Source organism: Macrobrachium nipponense, chromosome 4 (assembly GCF_015104395.2).
Source record: "Macrobrachium nipponense isolate FS-2020 chromosome 4, ASM1510439v2, whole genome shotgun sequence".
In the NCBI taxonomy this organism is placed as follows: Eukaryota; Metazoa; Arthropoda; class Malacostraca; order Decapoda; family Palaemonidae; genus Macrobrachium; species Macrobrachium nipponense.
Genome location: NC_061100.1, coordinates 106022614 through 106032613, shown reverse-complemented (window position 1 = coordinate 106032613; position 10000 = coordinate 106022614).

Below are 10000 nucleotides of genomic sequence, written 5' to 3'. Positions count from 1 at the left end.
TTGTTGAGCTTGTCACGTCAGGTCATTTATCTTATACGAAACTATTTGGGTCCAGTTTCAATAGTCACTCTTTACGAGTTCGTTTTGTTTTCTTATAGATAAACTTCAGGCTACTTAATTTTCAATATGAATGTGTTTGAAGTTAATCTTTCATTCGACAAAGAAATAACAAGAGGTGATTGAGATATCGCTGGTTATTATATAAACCTGTCATTTAAGACAATGCCCCCGTAGTGGGATAGTGCCGTCAATGCACCTCATACGCTGCACTGTAAGCATTACGTTCTTTGCATTATGCCTTCAGCCCACAGCTGCAACCCCTTTCGCTCCTTTTACTGTACCTCCTTTCATATTTGCTTCCTTCCCTCTTACTTGCCACCCTCTCCTGACAATTGATACATAGTGCAACTGCTTTGAGGTTTTCCTCCTGTTACGCCTTTCAAACCTTTCCATTGTCAATTTCCGTTACAGCGCTGAATGACCTCATAGGTCCCAGTGCTTGGCCTTTAGCCTAAATTCTATATCCAATTCAGTTCAATTTAAGATAATGACCTGATTTGACCTTCTGCAGGGAAAGTAGAAAAATTACTCATTTCACTTCCTATTTTACATTTCAAAGGATATCTGTGGACGTATCCTAAAGTCTTAGGATATCGAAAATGCAATGGATCACTGCAATTGGATACCCGGTTCCTCTCTCTCTTTTTTATATACCTTTTGTAGCTGGGTGGACTAGGCGTCGACCTAACTGCCTCAATAGGTCGACGGTTGAATCAGCAAGAAAGGAGGCAATTATTTGACATCTGTTTCCAGGTAATAATGCCTTCTTAAAGTGTTTACATCATGATAACAGATGTCTGTACACTGAAGAGGTAGTATGGCGCTCTGGGACGGTTTGCGGAAATCTTAAATATATTTGTTTTCCAATTTGTGATTTTTTTAAAATGTGTATATTACCTCGGGTCCATTGGGGAGGAGGAATATATGAGGAGGAATAAATGTGTTCACTCGTTGCAGATGGGTCAAGAAGGTAGGGTGGGGGGACAGGGGCGGTGGTTAAGAAAGCATAATAAGATTTGTAGTCGTGCCCATTATGATACCATGCATATATATAGTTGCATATCTGGTTCCTCTCATCATGTGCCCTCATAGCTGAAGGGATTAAGCCTCGTCATACTGCATCAGCCGTTCAGTCTTCTCACCCGACTCTAAATTTTTTTTTTTTATCAATTCTACAGTTGCTTCTGCTATTCTTACATTTATGGGCTCTCACATACACTTTTACCCTACCCAATATCTGTTGTTCGTACTCAAAGAACGAATCCCTGTGACCCCATCCATAAATTTTATATATGTTAATAAATGTTCCACAACAGTCTTTGCTTGACTGACAACTGATATTCATGATCATGTAAGAACGAAATGAAAACAAGAGCACCAAAGACTGTAAACCTTACGTATAAAGAGATATAGGTTGAGTAGTATCTTGGGCTAAAACGAGTGGGATTTGGTAGAGGAGCAGAGAGAGAGAGTGAGAGAGAGAGAGAGAGAGAGAGGTGTTGAAAGACATAATAGGACTCAGGAAGCTATGCACACATGTAATGAATACAAAAAGAAACGAAAATAATTAAAGAGCATACATGTCATGCTACGTATAGACATGTTTGAATTAGCAGGAATGAGAAAAACCAGAACACAAAAAGATCAGAAAATAAATTATGATTCTGTCAACCGTTTCCTTTCTTTTCCAGATCATGAGATATTCGGTGCGTAGGACAATGAACGACTCCTGGAATCCAAAGTAATCACTGGAAAATAAGGTCAGTTACCCTACACTTATTAGTGTTTTGTTTCTCAAGTAAGTGTTCTGCTAATGGGGTTCCTTTGTTGTATTAGAAAGCTATTGATATTTGAAAAAGGTGGTTTCCAGAAGTGGTGCATAAGTGAAAATGAAAATTTAATTTGTCGCTTTTTTGCTCTCGATTACTTTTGCCAGTTTGCAGGTTATAGGCTTTTAAAACAAATAGAGACCTCTTCTTTAATCACAGATTTCCGTTGCTAAAATAAGGAAATGGACATAAGTACGTTTGCTTACCTATGGTCCTTTTCTGACTGGATTGATAACTCCCAATATGCCCGATTTGTGTTGGTAAATATATATGTCTCGAGAGGCCCAAAGGATTTCTTTGTAAAGATGGGATTTGCATTAGGGTATGATTCTCAAACATCTTTACCATTGGAAGTTTACCCAATTATATCCATGGAATCAAATAGTATCCTATTATTAACAATCATTGAGTTATGCCATTCCTTAATAGATATAAGATATATTACCTTTCTGAATATTCAAGTGCAAGAAATATGCAGAAACGAGAAGATATATGGTCATAAAAGTTTACTGGGAAAATTTCATAGCATTTAAAGTGATATATCTGATTAGAAATTGCGGTACGGGAATATATTCGTATATATGATCAATGCTTTTATTGGAGTTCGGTCTGATTAAAGGATAATATGCTTGAATTATTGTTGTTGTTGTTTTTATTTTATTTTATTTTATTTTTTTTTTTTGAGGCTTGGAAATTACAGGTTCCTTTTACATCAGCAGCAGTTGGGTTACTGTCATTCAAGTCATTGTGGGACGCTCAGGTCTATGTAAATTTCTAATGTCCTTGGAGGTTGAATGTATCGGCTACCTTTTTGTTGGGCCTTTTTTTCCCATAAAGCAGTCTGCTTACATTTCGTTTTATAATAAAAGAGTTGAACATATTGTTTTATTAATTGTTTTACATTTTTTTAAAAGAATTAATAATACAATATATTCAACTCCTATACTCAGTGTCGCTGGTATAATTGTATAACATACGTATAATGCACCCCTAGGTATTGATAATTGTTTCTTCCACAGCTAGTATCTCTGATATGTTTGTATGAAATTATTTTTCACTCCTGGGTCATGATAAATTGTCCTCAACAGCTAGTATCTCTGGTATAATTGTATAAAATATTTTTTCACTCCTGGGTCATGGTAAATTGATACCTCCACGGCTGGTATCTCTGGTATAAGTATATAAAATAATTTTTCACTCGTGGATCATGATAAATTGTTTCTCCCACAACTAGTATCTCTGGTATGTTTGTATAAAATCATTTTTCCACTCCTGGGTCATGATAAAGTGTTTCTTCTTCAACTACCCAATTGGACGAATTCATTCAATCACTAAAGTAGAGCAAATTAATTAACATCACAGTGCAAACATCAATCGAAATGTGCTTTCCAGATTTACATATCTGATTGCATCCCAAAGTAATGCTTTTGTGTCTGATTAATTATTAATTAAGAGAATAAGAGCACGGGAAATGAGAACCAGTTTGCTGACAGGTTGAATGCATTAGCAAACCATCTTCATCAAGATTAATGGCCAGTAAGTAAGCAGAGGTCGCTGGATATGCCAGTTTCATTCGACTCCATTAAAGAGATTAAGGGTTTGATTAATGCTGTATTGAGGGGACAGGGCTGAGTTTAAGGAAAGCGATTTGAGAATGTTGGATGTGTATAACAGCATGACTTTAAAATGAGTCCTGAAATGGAGGAACAAACCCACAGTTGTGTATGAGTACAACTGTATTTCAAAATAAATCTTCCCAGCTGAGATCGAAAATGTAAGTCGAACGGATTCCCGAAAGCTCTCTGTATAGATTTTTTTTCTTAATGCATTTGTGCCCATACTGAACTGTGGATTTATTTCTCCAGTGGCATTACTTCTGTGAGTAGTAATATATTGCTGGGATAATGGTATTCAAATGCGAAGTATAAGAAGGCAGAAGACCCCCTTTGAGGCAAATTTTGTTGAATAAAATGGCTGCATTAAGAGAATTGATTTTATACTGAATTTTCTCAATTTTTTTTATATAATTCGCTATTTCTGCACATCCATATTGGTCAATCGTTGGCCAATGGTCATATTTCTGTGGAAAGAAACAAGATATTTCTTACAGATATTCTTTGTTCTCTTACCAGTAGGTTAGTGAAACATGGTATTAGGAATCCGTAGAGTGTCTATGCGCGAATTTTATTTCTCTTTTCTGACTTCTATTTCTGGTATTTTTAGTCCCTTTTCCATCGACCAGCATGTTTCGACATGTTTCGACCAGCTCGATGGTCATCTTCTGGACGTTATTGAGATGAATTATTATTATTATTATTATTATTATTATTATTATTATTATTATTGTTGTTGTTGTTGTTGTTGTTGTTGTTGTTGTTGTCAGCACGATTTTCCCTACACGTTCATGATTACAACTTGACGTCACGATAACGGAAGCCGTAACTTGCAGTTCTTAACAGTCAATTTAGAAAATCCTCGACCTGTTAACCCTCGGCAAATGCTCACCACAAACAGGCGTTTGAAGTTCGCTGTAATCAGCAAGTCCTCGCTCCTCTGTAGTCTCGTGTAAGCAGACGATTCATGTTCCTGAAATCCAGTCAACTCTGTCATAGCTGTACGGTTTCACATCTGAACGTTCGTACAGAAAATAAAAAAAATTGTTATCAGTATCAAAATTGCATTAAATTTTGCGTCTATTACACATTTGCGTTTTAGCAATAACGAATGAAAATAAAGGACATTATAAGAGGCTTAACAGCGTATAAAGAAATGTAATGATAGTAAATTAAATGCATTTCATAGCTTGAATACAAAACTTTAGAAAATGTAATCCAAACTCTGTTTCTTTTTTGAAAATAAGGCCTAATTTTATATATATACCAAATTGTCTATTTTCGTTAAACGTCTGCTATTTTCAGTTTCTTTTATATTCCGTCATCTTCGAAATTATTCCTTCTTTTAACGACGGTTCTGTAAGGATGGGAATTCAGTTGATTTTTTTTTAAACACTTCCCACGATAAGTTTTATCTATTTATTTATTTATTTATTTATTTATTTATTATTATTATTTTTTTTTTTTTTGCTCTATCACAGTCCTCCAATTCGACTGGGTGATATTTATAGTGTGGGGTTTCGGGTTGCATCCTGCCTCCTTAGGAGTCCATCACTTTTCTTACTATGTGTGCCGTTTCTAGGATCACACTCTTCTGCATGAGTCCTGGAGCTACTTCAGCCTCTAGTTTTTCTAGATTCCTTTTCAGGGATCTTGGGATCGTGCCTAGTGCTCCCATGATTATGGGTACGATTTCCACTGGCATATCCCATATCCTTCTTATTTCTATTTTCAGATCTTGATACTTATCCATTTTTTTCCCTCTCTCTCTCTTCAAACTGGTGTCCCATGGTATTGCGACATCAATGAGTGATACTTTCTTCCTGACTTTGTCAACCAACGTCACGTCTGGTCAGTTTGCACGTATCACCCTATCCGTTCTGATACCATAGTCCCAGAGGATCTTTGCCTGATCGTTTTCTATCACTCCTTCAGGTTGGTGCTCGTACCACTTATTACTGCAAGGTAGCTGATGTTTCTTGCACAGGCTCCAGTGGAGGGCTTTTGCTACTGAATCATGCCTCTTTTTGTACTGGTTCTGTGCAAGTGCCGGGTATTCACTTGCTATGTGGTTCATGGTTTCATTTTTCGTATTACACTTCCTGCATATGGGAGAGATGTTATTTCCGTCTATCGTTCTTTGAACATATCTGGTTCTTAGGGCCTGATCTTGTGCCGCTGTTACATTCCTTCAGTTTCCTTCTTTAGCTCTCCCCTCTGTAGCCATTGCCAATTGTCATCGCTGGCTAGTTCTTTAGTCTGTCTCATGTATTGTCCGTGCATTGGTTTGTTGTGCCAGTCCTCTGTTCTGTCTGTCTTTCTCCTGTCTCTGTATATTTCTGGGTCTTCGTCTACTTTTATTAGTCCTTCTTCCCATGCACTCTTTAACCACTCGCCTTCACTGGTTTTCAGATATTGCCCCAGTGCTCTGTTCTCGATGTTGACGCAGTCCTCTTTACTTAGTAGTCCTCTCCCTCCTTCCTTTCGTGTTATGTATAGTCTGTCTGTATTTGCTCTTGGGTGTAGTGCTTTGTGTATTGTCATATGTTATTATTATTATTATTATATTATTATTATTATTATTATTATTATTATTATTATTATTATTACTTGTGCAGTAGATTTAGGGAATTATATTCCGTCATCTTCGAAGTTATTCCTTCTTTTAACGACGGTTCTTTAAGGATGGGAATTCAGTTGATTTTTTTTAAACACTTCCCACGATAAGTTTTATTTATTTATTTATTTACTTAATCATTTATTTATTTATTTATTTTATTTATTTATTTATTTATTTTATTTATTTATTTATTTATTTATTATTATTATTATTATTATTATTATTATTATTATTATTATTATTATTATTATTATTACTTATTATTATTACTTGTGCAGTAGATTTAGGGAATTCCAAAGTCCATTCCCAAATGAGAATTAACTTCTTCGTCATACACTAAAGATTCTCTAATGCGGAATCTTGCTGTGCAAGTTAAAAATGTAAAAAAATTATGCCCATAAATATGTTGACTCTTCCCCTGCTCATACATCCATACTTAAAGACTTCGAAAGGAAAAATAGCCTTGATGTTGAGTCCAACCTTTACTTTTAGAGCACGACCTCCAATCTGCAAAGTAAATATGAGGCTAGTTCTTTTCCTATGCAATTGGGACTAATTCTTTTTTCTTCCCTAAGGGACAGGGCGAAGGACACAGAATAGAAATGGGCTCTTCGACCTCGCTGGCCGGAAAGGTCAATGCTAATCCAGATCCGGTGGCATAAAGTGTCTAATTTATGCCCTGAGTTTAAACGAAAATACTGCCGACGCGGTTTCGCGTGCAGAAGGTAACATTGTGAGACAGGGATGGGAGATTCTCCATGTTGATACTCTTGATAGTGTTTGACGAATTATATATATATATATATATATATATATATATATATATATATATATATATATATATACATACCAACATGGGGTTTTCAGCAAGACAAGCAGCTCACACAATAATTGATTTATTGAAACGGTTGTTGCCCCAGGACATTGGCATATCATCAGTCTGGAATAAAATGTTCATTTGTTTAAAAACATAAAACTAAATTAGAATTATAAAATAAAATAAAAAAATTAATTTACATAGAAATAGAACTGTTTAACAATTTAACAAATGCTGACCAAGCTGGCATTGCCCGGGAAAACTCTGAATGACAGTCTACTTGTAGGGGGAAGGGAAAAGGGAGAGGGTATGGAGAGTGGGGGAGGGAATAGGGAAGGGAGAAGGGGAAGGTGTAGGGAAGGCAGAAGGGAGGGGGGGGGAGGGGTTTGTGTTGACGTCGGACTGACAGTTCTACTTATTTCATGGAACTTTCACCCTTCGAATATTCAACCGAACTGACAGGTATTACTGTGGTGACTGTCCTTTTTATCCATGTATTACTGTGCTGTCAGTCCCCATTAATTAACCAGGTATTACTGTGTTCTCTATCCTTTTTATCGGGTATTACTATGGTGACTGTCCCTTTTATCCAGCTATTATTGTATTATCTGTTCCCTTTATCCAGGTATTGCTGTGCTGTCAGTTACATTTAACTGGTATTACTATGCTATCTGTACCTTTTATCCAGGTATTACTGTGATGGTTGTCCCCTATATCTAGGCATTACTGTGGTGACTGTCCCTTTCATCCAGGTATTACTATGCTGTCTGTCCTCTTTAACCAGGTATTACTGTGTTGTCTGACCTCTTTATGTGGGTATTAATGTGTTGTCTGTCCTTTTAATAAAGGTTTTACTGTGTTTTCTGTCCTCTTTATCTAGGTATTACTGTGTTGTCTGTCCTCTTTATAAAGGTATTACTGTGTTGTCTGTCCTCTTTATAAAGGTATTACTGTGTTGTCTGTCCTCTTTATCTAGGTATTATTATGCTGTCTGTCTTCTTTAACCAGACATTACCATGTTGTCTGTCCTCTTTATCCAGGAATTACTGTGTTGTGTCCTCTTTATCTAGGTATTACTATGCTGTCTGTCCTCTTCATCCAGGTATTACTGTGTTGTCTGACCTCTTTATCTGGGTATTACTGTGTTGTCTGTCCTCTTTAACCAGACATTACCGTGTTGTCTGTCCTTTTTATCTAGGTATTACTGTATTGTCTGTCCTCTTTATCTAGGTATTACTGTGTTGTCTGTCCTCTTTATCTAGGTATTACTGTGTTGTCTGTCCTCTTTATCTAGGTATTACTGTGTTGTCTGTCCTCTGTATCTCGGTATTACTGTGCCGCCTGTCCTCTTTATCCAGGTATTACTGTGTTGTCTGTCCCTTTTGCCCAGATGTCACAGTGGTGACTGTCCATTTTATCAAGGTATTACTGTGGTAAAGCGTTATCAATAACATATTTCTATGGTCTCGAATACATGGAATAAGGTATGATGAATCCTTGGAAATTATTTTTAACCACATAAAGGAAGGGAGACGAGGGTTTGGGAAGGGGAAGGGGAAGGGGAAGGGGAAGGGGGTACGTGTTTGAAACCTACCCAAATATCTAAATTGGGTCAAGTGATGGTGGAGTGTCAAATTTTGTCTAGGTATAGCCAAGCTGTATGGTAAATTTGGTGCTAGAAAATTCTGATATTTCAAAGATGTTCAATCATATCTAAACAGCTCCTATCAATGATGATTATAGGAGTATGAAATATGACATCAAGATGAAATATTTCCATGAATATTATATGATTATCAAGGAAAAATGATCGTAATTTTACACTTATCAACAATGAGGAATACAGTAATATGAAGTATAACACTAAATGGAAAATGCTCCTGGATAATACACATTTATTGATGAAATATGATTTCCAGCATTTAATATCTATTTATTAAATGGTGGTAATAACTGTCAACCTATCAATGAAGATAATGCCACAAGATGGAAATTTATCAGTCAGTAATAAATATGACACTGTATTTCTGCAATAGCTTTTTTAAAAAGTATATTCGAGACAACAAGTGAAGTTACAAAGAATTCTTAAACATAAGAAAATTATTACTTTATGTTGATATTTAATAATGTTAATTAACCTTTTGCCCCTCTGAAGACGTATATAGGCGTCATCCAAAAAGGATAAGTCATCAAGTTTCACAAATTTAATCAACCCTTTGGCCTCTGATGACGTCCTCCAAAACAGGATAAGTTTTCAAGAAGTCTCATCATTTCAGACATGACAGTTTCATAAATTAAACATTTCGCTGCTCGATTTTTCAAAGGAAATCTCGGCTCGGCTTCTTCAGATCTGAGAGTTTCTTTGCAATGTAGATTCCCGCGAGAGAAGGAAATAGAGGGGCTGTCTCTCCTGACGGAGGTTATGTTTGCTCTCATGTTGACCTTTGATCGTCCCACACTGCCTCTCAGGGTCCCATGGCTGTATTGTTGCATTATAATCAAAGAGACTTGACGACATCTCCTCAGAATCTCGAGTGGAGCTTGGCTGTTTTTATATGAAATTTTGTGCTTGATTTAAAAAGAAAGCTCACTATAGACTTTGAAGTAGGAGAGAGAGAGAGAGAGAGAGAGAGAGAGAGAGAGAGAGAGAGAGAGAGAGAGAGAGAGAGAGAGACTAGATGCGTCTAGCAAGATAAATGTTATATTGTTATAAATTGACAGACTAATGGATCATGCCTATAAAACTTGTAAGAAAAGGAAAAGAAGCTCTCTCTCTCTCTCTCTCTCTCTCTCTCTCTCTCTCTCTCTCTCTCTCTCTCTCGTGTGGTTCATTAGACAGAAACTGGCAATGAATTCATTTGATACCCTGAATAATCATAGTCTCTCTCTCTCTCTCTCTTTCTCTCTCTCTCTCGTGGTTCATTAGATACCCGGAATCTTAGTGTGTTTCAGACTCTCTCCCTCTCTCTCTCTCTCTCTCTCTCTCTCTCTCTCTCTCTCTCTCTCTCTCTCTCTCTCTCTCCGAAATAGGCTCTTTCTAGACCGATGTCACATTCTACTT